Consider the following 22896-nt stretch of genomic DNA (forward strand, 5'->3'; position numbering starts at 1 on the left):
AAAGGGAGTGCTTCATATTCAGCCCCCTTTTGTGCCTCCTGTGGCACCTTGGGATCTCAATGTGGTGTTGAGTTTCCTAAAATCACATTGGTTTGAACCACTTAAAACTGTGGATCTGAAATATCTCACGTGGAAAGTGGTCATGTTATTGGCTTTGGCTTCGGCCAGGCGTGTGTCAGAATTGGCGGCTTTGTCATGTAAAAGCCCTTATCTGATTTTCCATATGGATAGGGCAGAATTGAGGACTCGTCCCCAGTTTCTCCCTAAGGTGGTATCAGCTTTTCACCTGAACCAACCTATTGTGGTGCCTGCGGCTACTAGGGACTTGGAGGATTCCAAGTTACTGGATGTAGTCAGGGCCTTGAAAATGTATGTTTCCAGGACGGCTGGAGTCAGGAAAACTGACTCGCTTTTTATCCTGTATGCACCCAACAAAATAGGTGCTCCTGCTTCTAAGCAGACTATTGCTCGCTGGATTTGTAGCACAATTCAGCTGGCGCATTCTGCGGCTGGATTGCCGCATCCTAAATCAGTGAAAGCCCATTCCACGAGGAAGGTGGGCTCATCTTGGGCGGCTGCCCGAGGGGTCTCGGCTTTACAACTTTGCCGAGCTGCAACTTGGTCAGGGGCAAACACGTTTGCTAAATTCTACAAATTTGATACCCTGGCTGAGGAGGACCTTGAGTTCTCTCATTCGGTGCTGCAGAGTCATCCGCACTCTCCCGCTCGTTTGGGAGCTTTGGTATAATCCCCATGGTCCTTACGGAGTCCCCAGCATCCACTAGGACGTCAGAGAAAATAAGAATTTACTCACCGGTAATTCTATTTCTCGTAGTCCGTAGTGGATGCTGGGCGCCCATCCCAAGTGCGGATTGTCTGCAATACTTGTATATAGTTATTGCCTAACTAAAGGGTTATTGTTGAGCCATCTGTTGAGAGGCTCAGTTATATTTCATACTGTTAACTGGGTATAATATCACGAGTTATATGGTGTGGCTGGTATGAGTCTTACCCGGGATTCAAAATCCTTCCTTATTGTGTCAGCTCTTCCGGGCACAGTATCCTAACTGAGGTCTGGAGGAGGGGCATAGAGGGAGGAGCCAGTGCACACCAGATAGTACCAAATCTTTCTTATAGAGTGCCCAGTCTCCTGCGGAGCCCGTCTATTCCCCCATGGTCCTTACGGAGTCCCCAGCATCCACTACGGACTACGAGAAATAGAATTACCGGTGAGTAAATTCTTATTTTTTTGCCTTATGTTCCCCCACAGCAAAAGAAAACACCACAATTTCAGATTCAGTCCTTTCGGTCGCATAAGTCCAGAAGAGGTCGGGGCTCTTCCTTCCTCGACAGAGGTAAGGGTAGAGGGAAAAGAACACCTGCTACGGCTAGTTCCCAGGAGCAGAAGTCCTCCCCGGCTTCTACTAAATCCCCAGTGGAAAAAGCCCAGGAACTCCAGAACATGGTCAGGGACCTGCTAAAACCAAAAAGAGTGTCAGTCCATCAATGCACTCGAGTACTGGGAAAAATGGTGGCGGCACTACGAGGCCATCCCCTTCGGCAGGTTCCATGCGAGGACATTTCAGTGGGACCTTCTGGACAAGTGGTCGGGGTCCAATCTACAAATGCATCAGAAAATAAGCCTATCCCCCAGGGCCAGGGTCTCTCTCCTGTGCTGGCTGCAGAGTGCTCCCCTTCTCGAGGGTCGCAGGTTCGGTATTCAAGACTGGGTTCTGATGACCACGGATGCGAGCCTCCGAGGATGGGGAGCAGTCACACAAGGAAGAAATTTTCAGGGACTCTGGTCAAGCCAGGAGGCTTGTCTACACATCAACGTACTGGAGTTGAGGTCCATATACAATGGCCTACGACAAGCGGAGAATCTTCTTCGCGACCTACCGGTTCTGATTCAGTCAGACAACGTCACAGCCGTGGCTCATGTAAACCGCCAAGGCGGGACAAGGAGCAGAGTGGCAATGGCGGAAGCCACCAGGATTCTTCGCTGGGCGGAAAATCACTTAAGCACTCTGTCAGCTGTCTTCATTCCGGGAGTGGACAATTGGGAAGCAGACTTCCTCAGCAGACATGATCTCCATCCAGGAGAGTGGGGACTTTATCAAGAAGTTTTTGCAGAGATAACAAGTCATTGGGGACTTCCTCAAATAGACATGATGGCGTCTCTCCTCAACAAGAAGCTTCGGAGGTATTGTGCCAGGTCAAGGGAACCTCAGGCAGTAGCGGTGGACGCCCTGGTGACACCATGGGTGTTTCAGTCGGTCTATATGTTCCCTCCTCTTCCGCTCATCTCAAAAATATTGAGAATCATAAGACGAAAAAAAGTGCAGACAATACTCATTGTTCCAGATTGGCCTCGAAGAGCCTGGTATTCAGATCTTCAGGAAATGCTCACAGAAGATCCGTGGCCTCTTCCTCTCAGGGAGGACCTGTTGCAGCAGGGGCCCTGCGTATTCCAAGACTTACCGTGGTTACGTTTGACGGCATGGCGGTTGAACGCCAAATCCTAGCTGGGAAAAGTATTCCGGAGGAAGTCATCCCTACTCTAATAAAGGCTAGGAAGGAGGTGACAGCGAAACATTATCACCGTATCTGGCGGAAGTATGTATCTTGGTGTGAAGCCAAGAATGCTCCTACGGAAGATTTCCATCTGGCCCGTTTTCTCCACTTTCTACAGACAGGAGTGGATATGTTCCTAAAGTTAGGCTCCATTAAGGTACAGATTTCGGCCCTATCCATTTTCTTTCAGAAGGAATTGGCTTCTCTTCCAGAAGTTCAGACTTTTGTAAAGGGAGTGCTGCACATCCAGCCTCCTTTTGTGCCCCCAGTGGCACCATGGGACCTTAACGTGGTGTTACAGTTCCTAAAATCTCACTGATTTGAACCTCTTGAAATGGTTGAATTAAAATTTCTCACTTGGAAGGTGGTCATGTTGTTGGCCTTGGCATCTGCAAGGCGGGTGTCCGAATTGGCGGTTTTATCTTACAAAAGCCCCTATCTGATTTTCCATGTGGATAGAGCAGAGTTGAGGACTCGTCCTCAATTTTTGCCTAAGGTGGTTTCATTGTTTCATATGAACCAACCTATTGTGGTACCTGTGGCTACGTGTGACTTGGAGGATTCCAAGTCCCTTGATGTTTTCAGGACCTTAAAAATTTATGTAGCCAGGACGGCTCGGGTTAGGAAAACAGAGGCACTGTTTGTCCTGTATGCAGCCAACAAGGTTGGCGCTCCTGCTTCTAAGCAGACTATTGCTCGCTGGATCTGTAACACGATTCAGCAGGTTCATTCTACGGCTGGATTGCTGTTACCAAATTCGGTAAAGGCCCATTCCACTAGGAAGGTGGGCTCTTCTTGGGCAGCTGCCCGAGGCGCCTCAGCATTACAGCTGTGCCGAGCAGCTACTTGGTCGGGTTCAAACACTTTTGCAAAATTCTACAAGTTTGATACCCTGGCTGATGAGGACCTTGTTTTTGCTCAATCGGTGCTGCAGAGTCATCCGCACTCTCCCGCCCGTTCTGGAGCATTGGTATAATCCCCATGGTCCTTACAGAGTCCCCAGCATCCTCTAGGACGTAAGAGAAAATAAGATTTTAAACCTACCGGTAAATCTTTTTCTCCTTGTCCGTAGAGGATGCAGGGGGCCCGTCCCAGTGCGGACATATTTCTGCAAGGCTTGTATATAGTTATTGCTTACATAAGGGTTATGTTACAGTTAAGATCAATCTTTGGCTGATGCTGCTTTGTTCATGCTGTTAACTGGTTGCGTATATTCCATGTTATACGGTGTGGATGGTGTGGGCTGGTATGAATCTTGCCCTTAGATTAACAAAAATCCTTTCCTCGTACTGTCAGTCTCCTCTGGGCACAGTTCTTTAACTGAGGTCTGGAGGAGGGGCATAGAGGGAGTAGCCAGTGCACACCCATCTAAAGTCTTTATAGTGCCCATGTCTCCTGCGAAGCCCGTCTATACCCCATGGTCCTTACGGAGTCCCCAGCATCCTCTACGGACTAGGAGAAAAAGATTTACCGGTAGGTTTAAAATCTTATTTTTAAGTGTTTTAGTTCAGCTGCGTTTGTATTATTGTCACATTTTTATGTCTCGTTTTAATGTTAATTGTAATAATTTTATTTATTCATATTGGAATTTTTACCTTATTGATAGACACCAGTGGTCGCTATATATCCCTCACCCCTTTTTACAAAATCCATTTATCCAGGGTAATTACCACCCCTGTTTTTATTGAGGGAAACAGCTGACACACCATAAGCAGTATAGGGGAGTGTCTAATTGTCTTGCTATTACAACACAACATATCTGATTCAGATCACATGTGGCGCAATAATAATCCTTTTCTTGATACATACATACATACATATATATATGTATACACACACATACACACACATACACACACACACCATAGATGCCGACTTCTGGGCTGCTCTCTCCGGGGGAGAGCAGCCCGTCGGCTCAGCAGGGGGGGCGGGCAGTGAAGTGACTAGACAGGGGGGCGGGCCAGAGGCGGGACGGGGCGCGGCTTCAGGGCCGCGTCATTTAAGCCCCGCCCCCGCTGTGTAATGCCGCGATTACCGGCATTATACAACAGGGGGCGTGGTTACGATGACGCGATTCAACAAGAATCGCGTCATCGCCTGCCCGGACCGCCCACTTTACTCGTTAAGTGGGCGGCGGGCAGGGGTGACCACCATAAGTCGGGAGACTTGCCTGCGCTTCCGGGGGGCCGGGAGGGTCACCCGTTTTTCGGGAGCCTCCCGGCCATTCCGGGAGGGTAGGCAAGTATGACACACACACACACGTTAACTGGTGTAATTCTAAAGCTGACTCCTCCACAGTTGTGGGGGAGGGGCTGCCTATTTTGTCAGTCTCGGGCCCCGCAATTTCTGATGGCAGCCCTGGTCTTTTTATACACTGGATAGTGTATGGAGTAATGTTTCAACAATTAACACTATAGATAGTGTATAGTATAGGCTGTATCAAACATAGTAAACTAATATAAATAACATAAGTGGTCAGGAAAAGGTTAAACATCCCATAAAAAAAAAAAATACACAAACATCATGTACGAATGTCACTATACCAATGCCGGAATCCGGAGCGCTGGACAGCCTGACAGTCGGCATGCCGACTTACGGGGACTATTCCCACTCGTGGGTGTCCACGACACTCATAGAGCGGGAATAGAACCTGTGACAACCGCAGCGAGCCACCGAGCCCGCAAGGGACTTCTTTGCGCACGCCTCGCCGGCATTCTGGAGACCGGGGTCAGTATGGTGACCTTCGGGATCCCAAATGCCGGTCTCCCAATACCAGCCCCATAATAGAACCTGTAGGAGACAGAACTGCACTTTCTAAGCACAGTCTCCTACATCATGCCAAGGCGCCTGTCTCTTCTTCCTGGCAGCTACTCTTTGGTCTAGTGTGCCGATTTTAGTGTTCAGATCCAGCAAACTTGGTAGGGGAAGCTGCTACCACTGGGCATGTGCAACAGCTCTGCTCTGTCTGTAAAGCTGCGTGTTGTGGTTGCAGCTATAGGTATCCTATTATATACTATTGCTATAATGGTCCTAATTTGAGCCGCTGGCCAAGAGAAGTGGGTGTTTCTGGGCAACTGGAAACTCCCCCTGTGTTTGCATATGTATTTTCTACTAGTTTTGGAGTGAAAGATGAGGCCAGCACTGATACGACAGGTTCAGAAGAAGAACATGGTTTACCGTAGTGCAGTCCCATAACGTAATATCACATTCTTAATGAGTATGGAAGAAATGTAGTTACTAACACAGAGGTGGGGCCGGATGTAATGGCTGCCGTATAGGATGCTGGAAAACCTCAGACTTTTTTTAAAATGGGCAATCACTTTCAAGGCAAAACCATGCCTTGTAAGTGATTGCCCTTTTAAAAAAAAATTTGCTTACAGCCTGTATCCCGCACGGGTGCCAAACTCTGGCATCATTATATCCGGCCGTGGTGTTTTGGAAGGCGTCCACCAGGAAGTTGCTGGTTTCTAGGTTGTTGTGCTCAGTCCTAAGACCAGTACAGGGTAGAGAAAGGGGGGTACGGGTCACTTGAAAATTTAACATGGACAGGTGTAGTACATCTGCAGATCGGGGACTACGGGAAACCTTCTATATGGTCAAAATGGTCTCTCGCCAATGGTGTAATTTCCGGGAAGCGATTCATTTAACATACAGGCAAATTAGTTTGTTGTAGGTTGTAGGTTGTCTGGCCTGTTTTGTGACATCACCTATTTTTGCCTGTAAAAGTTGGGGACCTGGAAATGGACAACACAATAGTGTTTCCTGAAGATCTGATGTACAGGAAAAAAACACATTTGGGCATCAGTAGCTTCTGTTGGACAGGACACCATATATTCAGATTCCTTCCTCTCATGTAGAGGCGCAGCCCCCCACCCCCCTCCCCCCACACGCACATCTGTGTTCTCTTTTGCCCTACTGTAGATGCTGGGTCTCTATAATACAGGATCAGGGCACAGCAAGTCCTGCCATCAATAATTGCAGGGGAAGGGTGATGCACCTTTTGGAAACACAATACAAAGTACTTAGAATGAATGGAAATAAGCATCTCCTATCAGTGGCGGAACTAGTGAGCGGTGGGCCCAGGTGCGACAAAATGCTTTGCCCGCCCCCCCCCCCCCCCCCTTCCCCCCCCCATATCCCATCCAAGTCCACCCCCTCGCCCCTGGAGAGGATCTGGTGAGGGGGACCTGCTCAGGGCCAGATAAATGGGTACCTAGCAACAGTGCCGTAACTAGACATTTTAGCACTGTGTGCAAGAAACGGCATCGGAGCCCCACCCCTGCATGCAAAACAGGGGCAGTGCGTGCCGTAGGCGTGCGCAAAAATACATAGTGGCGTGGCTTCGTGGGGAAGGGGTGTGGCCACAAAATAATACCAATTCATAAAAGGGTACACAGTAGTCTCCATTATTCAAATTACGCCACACAGTAGCACCACTACACCAGGTAGAGACCCTTTTACACCTTACGGCGGACAGATTCCTCTTTTTACACATTACGGCAGACGGCGTCCCCTTTTTACACATTACGGCAGACAAGACAACGTCCCCCTTTTTAGTTTTTACACATAGCGGCAGACAGCGTGCCCTTGTTACACATAGCGGCAGACAGCGTGCCCTTGTTACACATAGCGGCAGACAGCGTGCCCTTGTTACACATAGCGGCAGACAGCGTGCCCTTGTTACACATAGCGGCAGACAGCGTGCCCTTGTTACACATAGCGGCAGACAGCGTGCCCTTGTTACACATAGCGGCAGACAGCGTGCCCTTGTTACACATAGCGGCAGACAGCGTGCCCTTGTTACACATAGCGGCAGACAGCGTGCCCTTGTTACACATAGCGGCAGACAGCGTGCCCTTGTTACACATAGCGGCAGACAGCGTGCCCTTGTTACACATTACGGCAGGCAGATTCCCCCTTTTTACACATTGCGGCAGGCAGATTCCCCCTTTTTACACATTGCGGCAGGCAGATTCCCCCTTTTTACACATTGCGGCAGGCAGATTCCCCCTTTTTACACATTGCGGCGAAAGAAAGAAAGAAAGATTCATTAATTAAACTTACCCTCTCCGCTGGCTCAGGCTCCTCGGTGCAGCTTCTGGCCACTCACGATTCCCGGGCAGTAGAGAAGGAGGAGGAGGGAGCCGCAGCAGCGCTGTGTTATTGGTGGAGGCGCTGCTGCTGCTGCCCCTCTGCTTCACTATAGGCTGTTCTTGGAAGACAGCCTATAGTGAAGCAGAGGGGCAGCAGCAGCAGCGCCTCAACCAGTAACAAAGCGCTGCTGCGGCTCCCTCCTCCACCTCCCTCCTCCTCCTTCCCCCGTACCGCTGCTCCTCTCCTCTCTTGGCGGCTGTGCGCTGCGGGCAGCGGTTGCCCGCAGCACACAGCGGCATGTAATGAGTCAGTTTGACTCATTACATGCTTTGGGCCCCTGGACAGAGGCGGGCCCCAGTGCAACGCACTGGTTGCACTGGCGGTAGTTCCACCTCTGTCTCCTATATAATAGCCCAGATCTGTGACTTTGTGATTCAATTGCTAACGCTGGGCGGAGTCACAGTCACAGATCTGGGAGGCTGGATGCAGGGCAGGAACAGTCCCCTCCCTTGGTCCTGCCCAGTCCCCTCCCAATCTCCGCCCACTCCCCTCTCTCCCCCCTCCCCGTACACTCCCTGCACCCTGGTGACACTGCAGCCGCTGACTGCTCAGCTGCCGCACAGTCCGGAGGAGAATGCCGTGGACGACTACTGACTGCTGCCCACGCCCTCCTCCCACCTGCGGCACCCACAGCCTTCCCAACATCCGCCACCCACCCGCGGCACACGCCGCGCACCCTCCCACCCGTGGCACCCACACCTGCAGCACCCCCCACCCGCGGCACTCACTCCCCCACCATGGCACACACATCTGCAGCACCCCCCGCCCCTCCCCGTCCCGCGGCACTCCCGCCCCTCCCCCACCCATGGCAGCCACATCTGCAGCACCCCCCCGCCCCTCCCCCACCCGCGGCAATACCGCCCACTCCCCCACCCATAGCCACATCTGCAGCACCCCCCACTCCTCCCCCACCCGTGGCACTCTCGCCCCTCCCCCACCCGCGGTACTACCGCCCCTCCCCCACCCGCAGCACTCCCGCCCCCTCACCCACCCATAGCAGCCACATCTGCAGCAGCACCCCCCCACGTGCGGCACTCCCGCCCCTCCCCCACCCTCCCCCACCCATAGAAGCCACATCTGCGCACCCCCCACCCCTCCCCATCCGCGGCACTCCTGCCCCTCACCCACCAGCAGCACATGCCCCTCCCCCACCCACGGCATTCCCATCCCTCCCCCACCCGCAGCACACGCCCCTCCCCCACCCACGGCACTCCCGCCCCCTCCCCCACCCGTAGCACCAACACCTGCAGCACCACCCGCCGCACTCCCGCACCCTCCCCCATCCGCAGCACCCCCCGCCCCTCCCCCACCCGCGGCACACACAGCACCCACCTCATCTGTCCCGCACCCACGGTACACGCCCCTCCCCTACCCACACCACTCCCGCCTACTCCCCCACCCGTAGCACCCACAAACTGCGCCACCCCCCTCCTCTCACACCCGTGGCCCCCCCCTCCCCCACCACTCCCCCCCCCCCCTACACACCCCCGCACCCATGCACCTCCCCAACCCCATACCCACCTCTCCACCCCCGCACCTTCCCCACCCGTGACACCCACAGCATCCACTACATCTGCCCCCTACTCGCGGCACACGCCCCTCCCCCGCCCGCTGCACCCCCTCCCCCACCCGCAGCACCCCCGCACCTCCCCCATCCCACCCCCATACCCACCTCTCCCCACCGCTACACCACCGCACCCTCCACCCCACCTGCCCCTCCACAGCCCGCTGCAGTCACAGCATCCACCACATCCCCCCCACCCGTGGCACATGCCCCTCCCCCACCCGTAGCTAACACCACCCCTCCCTCACCCGCGGCACCCCCATACCCACCTCTCCCCCCATACACCACCGCTCCCTCCACCCTTCCTGCCTCGCCCCTCCCCCACCCGTGGCACCCACCACATTCGCCCCCCACCCGCGGTACTCCCGCCCCCTCCCCCACCCATAGCACCCACACCCGCAGCACCCCCTCCCCTGCCCGCAGCGCATCCAGACCCCACCACACCCCTGCAGCTGCACCTCCCCTGCAGCTGCACCTCCCCCACCCCCATACCCACCTCTCCCCCGCACCCTCCACCCCACCCGCGGCACCCACAGCATTCACCACATCCGCCCCCCACCCGCGGCACACGCCCCTCCCCCGCACGCTGCACTCCTGCCCTCTCCCACACCACCTTCGCACCTCCCCACCCCCATACCCACCTCTCCCCCCTGCTGCACCCTCCACCCCACCCGCGGCACCTACCACATCCATCCCCCACCCACAGCACATGCCCCTCCCCCACCCGTAGCACCCACAACCCGCGGCACCCCCTGCCCCTCCCACCACTCCCCCAGCTACACCCCCGCACCATAAAAGACTTTGTGACTCATTTGCTATTGCTGGGCGGAGTCACAACACTGGGCGGAGTTAGTCAAATGAGTCACAGATCTGGCCAAATCTATAGGAGATCTCCTATATAATAGCCCAGATCTGTGACTTTGTGACTCATTTGCTAACGCTGGGCGAAGTCACAACACTGGGCAGAGTTAGTCAAATGAGTCACAGATCTGGCCAAATCTATAGGAGACTAGGAGCAGAAGCAGATAGTATGGGCATGGCACAGGCAGGGGTGCATACCTCCAAGCTTTCTTCAGGAGCTTTCTTCAGGCAGAAGGAGGGACACACATGCGTCGAAAAGGGGGCGTGACCAGCAAAAGGGGGCGTGGCTTCACGGGAGGGCCCCAGTTTTCGTCAGAGAGGGGGCATGCCCAGCGCTCTGTGAGCTGCTGGCATGCCCCCAGGGGCTGATTATGAGTCCGGGGGGCCCAGGGCACTTAGGGCTCCCCTGTCTCATCTCATTGCTGTGCCTGCTGTGGGGTTAGGGGCGTGGCCTAATCGCGGCCCGCGAGGCCACGCCCCCTCATGCAAATTCCGGGATTTTTTTTTTTTTTTTATGGAATTTTGGCCCCTCAGCTTGGGCTAAATCCAGAGGAGGTGGTCACTCCCCCCTACACACCCGCACAGGCAGAAGAAAGCAGGGAGACCTGCCAATACGCAGCAGCGTGTGCTGACTGTAGCACAATGCTGCCGCTGTTGCTGGCAGGACGGGGGAGCTTCTGAGCTGGGACAGAGCTACTCGAGCTGGGGGGACCCCTAAAACTGTGGGGCCAACGGTACGTACCCCCTGCCCCCCCCCCCCGTAATCCGGCTCTGCTGCTGGAACCCCCCCCCTTAATCCGTACCCCCTGATGCCCACTCTCCCTCTGTCTCCACCCGAGGGTGGGACAGCGGGACAGACCCCAAAAAATGGGACTGTCCCGCGAAAATCGGGACAGTTGGGAGGTATGGGGGTGTGTGAGGGGGTATGCCGTACAGACAGATGGGCACCGGCTCACTGTGTGCTTAACCCCCCACATCAGCATACTCAGCAGGGTCTCTCTGGCGTGGAGGAGCGTCACTTTCTGGCACACTCCACGCTTCTTAGCTGCAGTTTTGTGGGGCACATGCCGCTGTGCAGGTTCCGTACTGCCTCTGTTATCTCCAGCCCCGGCAACCCCACCACTAGCTGCAGCGCTGCCACCCGCAGTGAGGTGCGCCCAGCTTCTTCACACACTTTAGCCGGCGGGTAGCGCTGCAGAAGTCCGAGCTGCTTGCAGGCTCCGACCCCCTCCTCCCTCCAGCCGCAGCGTTTCCTGGGAGCTAACCAGTCACTCCCAGTCTCCCCTTATCACAGTGCCCAGCAGCCGCGAGGTCCGCGCCGCGTGCATGCTATGACCCCCTCCAGCCGCAGCGTCTCCTGGGGTCTCCCCTTACCACAGTGCCCGGCAGCTGCGCGAGGTCTGCGGTGTGTGACTGAGGAGGGGGGCAGGGATGTGGACGGGCAGAGGAAGCAGGACTCCAGCCTAAGAGAGTCAGCCATGCCAAGTCTCAGCCAGCAGCAGATCCCAACAGGTTGGAGTGGAACAGCAGCAGCCAGCAGCAGTGACTCCGGTAAGACACATCTGTCTGTCACCACTGTTTTGTCCCTATTACCAATCTCTCCCATGCCCTGTGTTCTGTCATGTCCCTGTCACCCCTGGCCTTGCCCTGTCACCCTTATCCTGGCCCTTTCACCCTTATCCTGGCCCTGTCACCCTTATGCTGGCCCTGTTACCCCTATCCTGGCCCTGTCGCCCCTGTGCTTGCCCTGTCAACCCTATACTGGCCCTGTCACCCCTGTCCTGGTCCTGCCCCCCCTACCCTGGCCCTGTCACCCCTATCCTGTCCCTGTCATATCTGTCCTGGCCCCGTCGCCCCTGTCCTGGCCCCATCACCCCTGTCCTGGCCCCATCACCCCTGTCCTGGCCCCGTCACCCCTGTCCTGGCCCCGTCACCCCTGTTCCGACCCTGTCACCCCTGTCCTGGCCCCGTTACCCCTGTTCTGACCCTGTCACCCCTGTCCTGGCCCTGTCACTGCATACCCTCCAACTACCTTTTTGGCAGGTACAGTACCCGCAGCGCTTCCAGACCCCTCCCCAATGCACCACACCTCCGCACCTTCCCCTCCACCACATGCAGCACTCCACCCCTCCCCCACACACTGTGCCTCCAGACCCCCTACACCACCCGCGGCTCCCACTCCTCCGCCCCTTCCCCACCCACAGCACCTCCAGACCCCCTCCACCATCCACCCCCCATATATGTCTCCCCCCACACCTGCCCCCCTCCACCCGCAGCATCTGCAGACACCCTCCTCCATCCTCGGCCCCCCCCCTCCCTCACCCATGGCACCCCCGCACCTGCCCCTCCACCACCTGCAGCACCTCCGGACCTCCTTCCCCACCCGCCGCACCACCCGTACCTGCCTTTCCCCTACCCACGGCGCCTGCGGACCCCTACCCCACCCCCCGCCCCTTCCCATCCCACAGCACCTCCGGAACCCTTCACCCATCCGCAACATCCCCACACCTGCCCCGCTCCCACCCGTGGCACCCCTGCCCCTCCCCCACCTGCAGTGCCTCCGGACCCCTCGCCCATCTGCAGCCCCCACTCCTCTGCCCCTCCCCCACCCGCAGCACCTCCAGACCCCCTCCACCATCCACCCCCCATATATGTCTCCCCCCACACCTGCCCCCCTCCACCCACAGCATCTGCAGACACCCTCCTCCATCCGCGGTCCCCCCCCTCCCCCACCCATGGCACCCCCGCACCTGCCCCTCCACCACCTGCAGCACCTCCGGACCTCCTTCCCCATCCGCCGCACCACCCGTACCTGCCCCTCCCCTACCCACGGCGACTGCGGACCCCTACCCCACCCCCCGCCCCTTCCCATCCCACAGCACCTCCGGAACCCTTCACCCATCCGCAACAGCCCCACACCTGCCCCGCTCCCACCCGTGGCACCCCTGCCCCTCCCCCACCTGCAGTGCCCCCGGACCCCTCCCCCATCTGCAGCCCCCACTCCTCTGCCCCTCCCCCACCCGCAGCACTTCCCGACCCTTCCCCATCCGGGCCCCTTCCACTTCCACCCTCCTCCACCCGCTGCATCTACAGACACCCTCCCCCATCTGCAGTCCCCCCCGCACCCGCTACATTCTGTACATTGTGCCCTGCAGGTGCTGTTCACGCCGTCACAAGGGGCTGCGCCTCCTTCACCATCGCACGCCCTTTCATTGTGCAATATTTAACCACTAACAAAGGAATGCAGGTAATACTCCATATAATACAAATATTGAACCCCAGAAAGGCATGCAAGGGTTAAGGGGGCGTAGCCCCTTGCGACGGTGTGAAGAGCGCCCGTAGGGCGCGGTGAAGCACCTAGTCTCTTAGTAATTCTCTGATCTCAGGGCCTACAAAAGTACCTTCTATAACCTTGGGATCATGGGAATCCAGTCTACACCGCTTTAACAACATTTTAAAACTCCAAATGTGCACTACAAAGGAGGAAAGTGTACTGTATCAGTGAGTCACCTGTTCACCGCGTTCTGCTTGTCTGGAACAAGCGATGTCCCTTTAAGCAATCAATCCTTCAGAACATAGTGGTTGTGCGTGTCACTACTGCCTCACTCACATAAAGGGCAGTAGAGTGCGGTGCCAGGACTGGGTACTGTAGGGGGCATGGTCTTATTGTGGAGGCGTGGCCACGCACCTGTACCCAAATTAACTTAATACATTATCAATTCTGCAATATACCGTAATCATACTAACTAGGGAAAATAAACGTAACTCCACATGAAAAACCAGCATGATAGGATTTTTTTTTATTGTTATATTCAGCATATAAAGGTCTACTTTCCGTAGAACAGCCATCAAAACCAATTGGGACAAAATATGTATATTCCCTTTCCTCACATGTAACAGTATAATACCAGGGTGCAATGTGGCAAATGCTTCCTCTTAAGCTCCAGATATGTCATGGTTGAAGCATAACGGACCAGAGGGTCCCAAAATACATGTGTTATAGCACAGAGATTTAAAGGAGGTGGACACGGATGCTGCCATGGGGCGCAATGCAGATTTATAAACTATTGAGCTCCAGGTCATCTCTTATGCAATATAAACATCTTTTATTTGTACGCCTTAAGAATCATTGTAGTTCCAGAACATCAGAAATATGTCAACTTAACACAAATCTTCATCCACACAAATCGTAATGGTTACACACATCTTGAGCATCTTACCTCCTCCTCCAGCATAATACTTTAGCAGACTCTTAAAGTATAGTCTCCTCATTTCACCAGCACACTTTTTAATCACAGCAGTGTTGTATCTAGTTACCAGATATTGCATGAAGTAGTATGTCTATAATCACAGCATTCTAGTTTTATAACATCACCATCCTCCTACACCAGGGATACAATTCATGCACCTCACAACCGCTCCTTTAACCAGGATCTGAATACTGTAGACTGCCCAGGTGCAGTGGTGCAGCTCATGGTATGGGGACATCATTACAAGGGGGCTCTCCAGTTACCGCAGCCTAGTCACATATTTAAAATCCAGATGTCCTGCTTGATAACCATGCTAATGCTGGCACATTCTGCCATCGCTGAGGTTTCTCCAGGCTAATCCAACACACTGTCCCCATATCCAGATACTCCGCTCTGCAGACATACTGTTAAACACATATAATCTTCTACTTCTTGCCTCTATAAACAGGGGTTCTTTCTCCATTTGGCCAAGGGTTCCTTCCCTTCTCACTAGCCATTTTCCCAATCATGGTGGGGCTTTTACTTGGTGGGACCTACTTCTCTGCCACAGACACTTTTCATTAAGCATGCTGACCCAACCCTTCCAGTATGTGGCACATTTTCAAGGAGGCTCTTCCCTTCTATATAGACTCACTCTCTTATCCTCTCTCTAGTGTGAGGCTCTTCCAATTTTATTGTGCTCAAACTACCTGTAGTGCAGTGGTTCCCAACATGTCCCTCTCCACTGTGTGCGGAGACTCATCTCTACTGCTTATATAATGTAGCCCACAGCACAGGGACAGCAATCTCCCTTCTGATGTGGAAGCGACTCCTCCCTCTACTCATACACCTATACTGGTGCATCATGACTGCAGGCAAGGACCTCAATAAATTGTTGGTGCCTGAGACGGTTGTTTAAATATCTCCAAAACTGTACTACAGTCTCTAGAGTTTGTAGAATATTGTTCACAGAATGAAAAAACATATGAGCAGCAGACCAGTGGGTGAAATTATCTTTGCTGAAGAATACGGTTAGAGGTAAAATGGCTAGACCAGTTCAAGCTTACAGTAATTCAAATAACCATATGTTGCAACATATGCCAATACAGATGCCTGCAAGTTGGCAGGTTTGTAGTGAATGTGAGCAAGAGGGTTAGTCCACACTGTTAATTCCAAACCAGAGTAGGTTTTATTGAAGATAACAGGATAGCACTGTGATGCTCCAATAGCACAGTGACAGGCTTGGGCATATGCAGACCCTTATATAGAGCCAAGTAAAGAACATACACCTGCAGTCTAATCATCCTGACCTTTAAGTCTGGTTACTCAGAAATGTGATATTGTTGCTTATGAGTAGGCATACCATACTATCCCTTTAAACTGGGACACTCGTGAATTTCACAGGTTTTGTGGCTGGTTGACTTCAAGCTTGCATTTCACCTGGTTTTAATCAGCCATAGAACCTGTGTAATTCATGAAAGCCCTGGTTTAAGGGGATAGTATGGTAAGCCTACTTATGAGTCATGCAAAAAAACACTCATTTAAGAGGCTTGTAGCATTTAACTACTTCTCAACACAACAGTGGTTTGCAGATGAGCAGCTCTGAAACGCATACTTTGATGTGGTTGAGCTACTTCAGCAGGTTAAACTTCTGTTATCTAAGAACAGAAGAATGATGCTACAGTGGGCACAAGCTCAACATCACTGAACAACTGAAGACTTGAGAAAAAAACATTGCCTGGTGTGATGAATCTTGATTTTTTTTTTTGCTGCGACATGTAGATGGTAGGATCATAATTTGGAATAAATATGGATCCAACCTGCCTTTTGTCAGTGGTTCAAGCTTATGGAAGTGGTGTAACAGTGTGTGGAATGTTACCTTGGACCACGTAAATACCAACTGAGTATTGTTTAAATTGTCTTTACCACATCCACAAAGCACACATCACTTCAAGGTGGTTCCACAAACAACCAGTTCAGTGTTCACCATTGGCCTTCACAGTCACTAGATCTCGGTACAATAGAATACCATTGAGATGGGGATGGAATGGGAGACTTACAGCATGGATGTGCAGCGGAAAAAAACGCGTGATGCTATCATGTCACCATGGTTCAAATGTGTTGGTGGTTCCTGCTCATTTCTCAAGGGCACACTTACCTAGGAAGGACTAAGGCCTTTGGGAGTTCCTATTTTACCCGTGTCAGTGACTGGACCATCCCTAGCCTGGGTTTTGGGTGGATTGTACTTGATATGCTATTTAAGTTTTTATTTTATTTGGAAGTCTTCCTAAAGTGGAAAAAAATCGTTCCATAAGAGGATCACATTCTGACCTGGCATACTCCCGAGTGGATTTGTATTGAGATAAGAATACTTATTTATACTAAATATATGCACATTACTTATTTTAATATGTATTAGTTCACTGGTTGACTGGCTGAAGACTGTTTTGCTGCCGATTTCCATGAATGTCCTTTCTGTTCTGTTTTTATGCAGCTCATATGTGATCTATGTGGAAATGCAGGGAGCATATACGGATACAGTAAATAACCGCATTCTCAATCAGAGAGGTCATATAACCAGCACGTTCTCTGGAAATGAATGCAATCCGCTGACTTTACTGAAGGTTGGGAATCTGACAGATGGAGGTAACAGCTATCGTCTTACTCAGTCTGCAGCAAGATGCTGCAAACGTGGGATCCAGATGTGGCCCCCAAACTCTGATTTGTTTACATTCTTTGCAAGTGTTGTGGAAAAACTACACAATGTAAAATCCACCAGGGGTGTTAAATGGGAAGAAACAGACGACTTCTGCAGTCATCTTGGGAGAAATATACCACTTTCAGCTCGTGTTTCCCTTGGCTCAGGCTCACTGCTTTGCTACTCGGAAACTGCATGCAAGGATGGGTCATAGCACAATGATAGACCCCTTTATATCAAGTGTGTAAACACTCATGGATTTATAGTGTTAGTGACAGATTAATTACAGTTATTTGTGTGTTATAGTGTGCGGAGGCTGCTCAGACCTATGATGACGTTCCATCATCATCCTCTAAGTATGTGATGTCACAATACGCAATAAAAGAAAAGAACAAAGTACAGTTTGACAGAGAAAGTGCCGATGTCAGAAAAATGGTAGGTAGGAGACCTTGCAATCTAGAGGTACAGACCTTCACAAGCAGTCCAGGAAATATTCCTCTAGTCTCTCCACACTGGTCAGTCCATACTGTGCAGCCTGACATAGAAGGTTGTAGTGTGCTTGATGGTCCTATTCTGTATGGGCGTATAGAGATTAATACCCCCTTTCACACATAAACCCCCAGTTTAGACGCTGGAAACTGAGCAAGGGTTAAAGATGGGGTTTGAGTACTTACCCCTTTCACACATGGGTGATGGACTCTGGTTATTTGCAGGTTGTCACTGTTCACACTGGACCCGGGTCTTCCAGTGATCCGGTTCTACCAGCTTACTTTGGACGTATGGAGATGTGCCCACCAATCAGACCTTTTTTAGGCATCACCCTGGTCATTGTGACCCAGGTAATGCCGCTCACAATTCACATTACGGGTGTCCTGGGAATAATCCTGCTACTGAGCAGGGTTGCGGTCCAGGGTGGGTCTGTTCACACATAGCAGCGACGGATCGAGTTGCAAGACCCGACAAAAAACCCAGGACCAACGGCTATAAGCGGAATTCAATTCAAAAGGACGATTGACAGGCTCAAGTGTGTGCCCCACTATGAAATTGCTTTCTTTTCTTCCTTTTGAGATATCCGGTCATGTTATATCTTATTCTTGGGAGCACCTCCCTAATTAATAATTCCAATATAAAATTATTCAGGTAATATGAAAATAATATAGGGTAGAGTGTGGCTTTATTCACTATATTGTATACTACTCCTGTACTGTTTTACCTTTTATGTATATAGGTGTCAGAATGTTCAGGTGATGACATCACTGACATTAGTGGGAGGTCAGAGTTCAGGCCAACTGTCAGTCACTGTAATGTGATTGTTACTTAAGCTGGGGCATACACTATACAATTATCTAGCTGATTCACCTTCCCCACTTTATCTCACTCCAAGGTTTGATACACCAACCCCCCCCCCCCCCCCCGTTGCATAATGGAGACAATAGGAGAGAGGGTCCCGCTCGCTTAGAATCTACAGGGTGTGTGGGTGACCACAGAGACACAAAGAGGGAAGGGGAACAGAATTGGGGAGTATAGACATAGGAGTAGGGGTGGTAGGCTAGGCTGAGGTCTTGAAGCTTAGGAGACTGGGGGAAAGTCTGATTTGGCGGTGAACTGCATTTCAGTGCAGGAGCGAAACACAGGAGAAATCAAGGTGGCAGCAGAGGGAGTTGTGGGGGAGGTCATTGGCAAAGCATAGTGGGCAGAAGGAAGTGTGTGTGTGAAAATGAGGACCCAGATGTAGGGAGGAGGAGAGTGGGCTGAGTGCTGTGTATGGGTGGGTAATAATCAAGGTGGAATTGACTGCGGATTGGAAGAAAAGGCAGAAGGATTGGTAATAGTTTATTGTTCTAGCATGAGGGGGATACAGTCATTTTACTGGCTGTCGGAAATCCCGGTGTTCTGGAGACCGACGCCGGAATCCCAACACCCGCCGATTAAACCTACATCCGCCTGGTATTCCCATTCAGTTGGTGAGTCCATGCTACCAACCGAGTGGGAAAAGAACCTGTGGTGAGCGCAGCAAACCACCGGGCCCTATGCGTAGCAAACGCAGCGAGCCCGTGAGGGGACTTGCTGCCGGGACTCCGCTGTCAGAGTGCCAGCCGGCATTCCGTCTACCGGGATATCATATGTATCCCGCCTGAGGTGTTGGACTGGGATATGCTGATGTCGGTTTTAGGAATATGGGAGTGCTGACTGCCTCTTTAGTAACAGAAAGTCACGTTTCCCTGTAATGTCCTCTGGCACCAAGTACTGCAGCAGTTGCAAGATTGCCTATTAAGGGGGTCATTCCAAATTGATCGCTCGCTAGCAACTTTTTGCAGCGCTGAGATCAGGTTAAAACTCGGCAAAACTGCGTATGCACCGCAATGCGCAGGCGCGTCGTATGGGTACAAAGCGGATAGTTGCTGGGCCATGGATTTAACAAAGAACCATTTGCATAGTCTATCGCAAGGTGACTGACAGAAAGAAGGAGTTTATAGGTGTCAACTGACCTTTTTCTGGGAGTGTTTGGGGAAAACGCAGGCGTGTCCAAGCGTTTGCAGGGTGGGTGTCTGACGTCAATTCCGGGACCAAAAAGACTGAAGTGATCGCGAGGGCTGAGTAAGTCCAGAGCTGCTCAGAAACTGCACAAACTGTTTTTGCTGCGCTCGGCTGCACAAGTGTTCGCACACTTGCAAAGCGAAAATACACTCCCCTGTGGGCGGCGACTATCTGATCGCAGCGCTGCAAAAAGTAGCTAGCGAGCGATCAACTCAGAATGAGGGCCTAAAGGCCCGTACACACTGGTCGATGTATCGGCCGTTCTCTTGAACAGCCGATACATCGCGGGTCCGTCGGCCAGTGTGTACGAGCGATACGTCTGTGAACTCCGTCGTTCACAGACGTATCGCGTCGGCCGCGCAGCACAGCCGACAGCCAATATATCTAACGATATATTGGCGCGTCGCTGTGTGTGTACGGGGCGGTTGTCCGACCGCCCGTACACATGCTGCGGCGGCCGGCGGTGACTGACTGGCCGCCCGCCCAGTTCATGACGTCAGTCCCCCGATGGATCGGGCTGTGTGTATGCACAGCACACTGCCCGATCCGTACATAGATATATCTGCAGATCAATTGATCTGCAGATATATCTAATAGTGTGTACCCACCTTAAGTGTCATACAGTGAATACTGGCGTAGTAAAACTGAAAGCCCAGGCTTCTGCTACCCAATCCACTTTACACAGATATTACGTGTTTATTACTGCTACTGTTTGATACATTTGTGTCTGCAAATTAATATTGATTATACAAAAAATCTATATATTTTTTAAAATATTGCATGTGGGAAATAGTTTATTTTGAAATGGCAATGACCGAACGATAATTGTGGCAGTACTCATACGTAACGGTCATTGCTAAAAAAAACCCACAAAAAAACATCCCCATAGGGTGAGTAAGTATAAGTATATCATTGGCGTAATCAGATGACGATTTGTGGCCTACTGCAGTTATAGCAGCGGTAGCTCTTGTCATGGCTATTAGCCATTTAGAAACTTTGGCATCTTAGGAGAATATTTATCAAAGTGCTGATTGGGTGACACTGTTGTGGGTCAAAAGCCTAACAGTAAAAACGTAGACCGTAACAGGTCAACATGCACAAAGTCAACACCGAAATGGTCAATACATGAAAAGGTTGACATACGTTTTTTGGTGTGTCAAATTGTAGGTTTCAGCACATAAAAGCCCAGTTAGTGTGGCAAGGTGCCCCCGCTGCACTCAGCATAGGTAACTGTTCCCAATCGCAGTCCACGTGGATTGTAAAGTAAGAAAAAGTTGATAAAATTTTTCAAAAAAAGTGCGTCGACCATTGTCACATCGACAATTTAAACTTGTCGACCTTTTGACAAAGTCGACCATATGGTGTCAACATTTTGACGGTCAACCTTTTGATTGTCGCCATATCATCCGGATACCGGGTGATCCAGGCTGAACTGGGATTGGCAGAGGGCTTAGTAGAATGTTCATCGCTGACTGAGGCGCCTGATGTAGGTGAATAGAAATGGTTACTGTTCTGTTACTGTGTTTATGTGCAATTGATGCTATCGGTGTTCCGTTTTATCCACTGGAATCTGTTGTACCGCGTGGTAGTAACAGCGCTTTCTATCAGTCTACACAGAGACTGTTTTCATACCTGTGTTTCTCATGATTTTAAATTGGATATCACAGCACGAGACGGAACCTGACTCGCTGGAATGCGTATTAGCATGCAAATATATTCCACTGAAGCAAGGAGAAAGCAGAAATATGTTTACTAATTTGCTTATGACTCAAAGGGGCTAACAGGAGGCTGTGTAGAAATACAAACATTGTTACCAAATGTCAGTAAAATTCAGTAAGACTTTTAAGAAGGGAAAAAGTATGCTCTAAATCAATCAATGGATTTGTTACTCTTATGTGTTCCAGCGTCATACTTGTACTCTAGAAACCAGGGGCGTATCTAGAGAGGAGGGGACCCGTGTGCAGTCTTCGGGTGTGGGCCCTCTCCCCTCCCGTAGCTGGCAGCAGCGCTATTAGCACTCTGTCTGAGCACTAGAGACTTTGGCACAGTGCCAGAGTCTACAGCGCATGCGCAAGTCTCCGAAAAAATGGCGCTGCATATAAAATATTAAATATTTAAAATATAAAATATTTAGAATAGAAAAAAATATATTGCCCCCCCCCCCCCCCCCCCCCAAACTATGGTTTATTAATAAAATTCAGCCATCATCATGAATGAAGAAAGCATGTCAAAGCAAATCCAAATTCAAAACCATATTAATTGTTTTCTTTGATAGCAAGGGTGTTATTTTGGCAGACTAGGTACCAGAAAGCGCAAAAGTGAATCAACATTACTTCAAAAATATTCTAGTAACTTTGTGGGGAAGAATCAGAAGAAAGAGGCCAGAGATGTGGGAAAATAGTTTCATCTTCCATCAGGACAAAACATCAGCCCACACAACTCTCTCTGAGACATTATTAGGCCAAGAAACAGATTGCGGCGCTAGATGCCCTCCATACTAGCCAGTCCTAGCACTGTGTGACTTCTTTCCTTTCCCTAAAGTCATATCTCTACTCAAGGGAACCCGTTTTGCATCAGCTATAGAGGTAAAGAAGAATACAGCAGAGCTGTGAGACTGGTGACAGATAATGAGCTACACTACGGCTTTGGCCAATGGAAAATAAGATTACAGTGATGTGTGGATGCAGAAAGGGGAGAACATAGGAGGGGAACAGAGTTAAGATAGATTTAGCGTCATGGAGTATTCACACCACAAGTGAGCTGTAAACAAAGAATGGGCAGTAAAGTGTGGATATTTAGCTTGGTAAGTATTATGGCCCAAATGTATTAAGCCTTAAAAAGTGGAAATGGATGAAGAGTGATAAATTACCAGCCAATCAGCTCCTGTCATTTATCAAACACAGCCTGTGTTAGGCAGTTTGGAAGCTGATACTTTATCACTCTTTATCCGTCTCCACTGAATCATTTTTTAAGCCTTAATACATTTGGGCCATAATCTGTAAGCACCCTTAAGAAAATCTTAATCTTGCACATGCCCCTTATATCCCATACAAATATTGCACTTTTATTCATAATACAGCAGGGGGCGCTCCATAGTGTGTAAAATAATTTATTTTATGAAGCAATAAGAATACTACTTTAGGTACAATAAGCTTGTACCAAATAATATACACTCATCAACTGGCTCCAATGCGAATACCGGGACTGCACGCCACGTCAAATCCAGCAAGTGGCAGCAGATTGTTCCGTCCCCACACCGCGGCAGGAAGCCACGTCGT

The 22896-nt window shown here is 51.2% G+C and overlaps 2 long non-coding RNA genes across 2 annotated transcripts in view; one reads left to right on the top strand and one right to left on the bottom strand.

The window, feature by feature from the left end:
* LOC134966705 (uncharacterized) overlaps positions 1 to 17841 on the top strand; it is a 196628-nt gene extending 178787 nt beyond the window's left edge. The window contains exon 3 of the long non-coding RNA XR_010188691.1: positions 16877 to 17841. This is a non-coding gene — a long non-coding RNA (uncharacterized LOC134966705). The remainder of the gene's footprint in view (positions 1 to 16876) is intronic.
* The window catches only part of LOC134966706 (uncharacterized), a 34827-nt gene extending 16986 nt beyond the window's left edge, over positions 1 to 17841 (bottom strand). Inside the window, exons 1-2 of the long non-coding RNA XR_010188692.1 lie at positions 17755 to 17841; positions 17551 to 17653 (exon numbers count right to left, since the gene is read on the bottom strand). This is a non-coding gene — a long non-coding RNA (uncharacterized LOC134966706). The remainder of the gene's footprint in view (positions 1 to 17550; positions 17654 to 17754) is intronic.
* Positions 17842 to 22896: the final 5055 nt, after the last annotated feature.

The sequence above is a fragment of the Pseudophryne corroboree genome, chromosome 10, assembly GCF_028390025.1.
Source record: "Pseudophryne corroboree isolate aPseCor3 chromosome 10, aPseCor3.hap2, whole genome shotgun sequence".
NCBI classification, from domain to species: Eukaryota; Metazoa; Chordata; class Amphibia; order Anura; family Myobatrachidae; genus Pseudophryne; species Pseudophryne corroboree.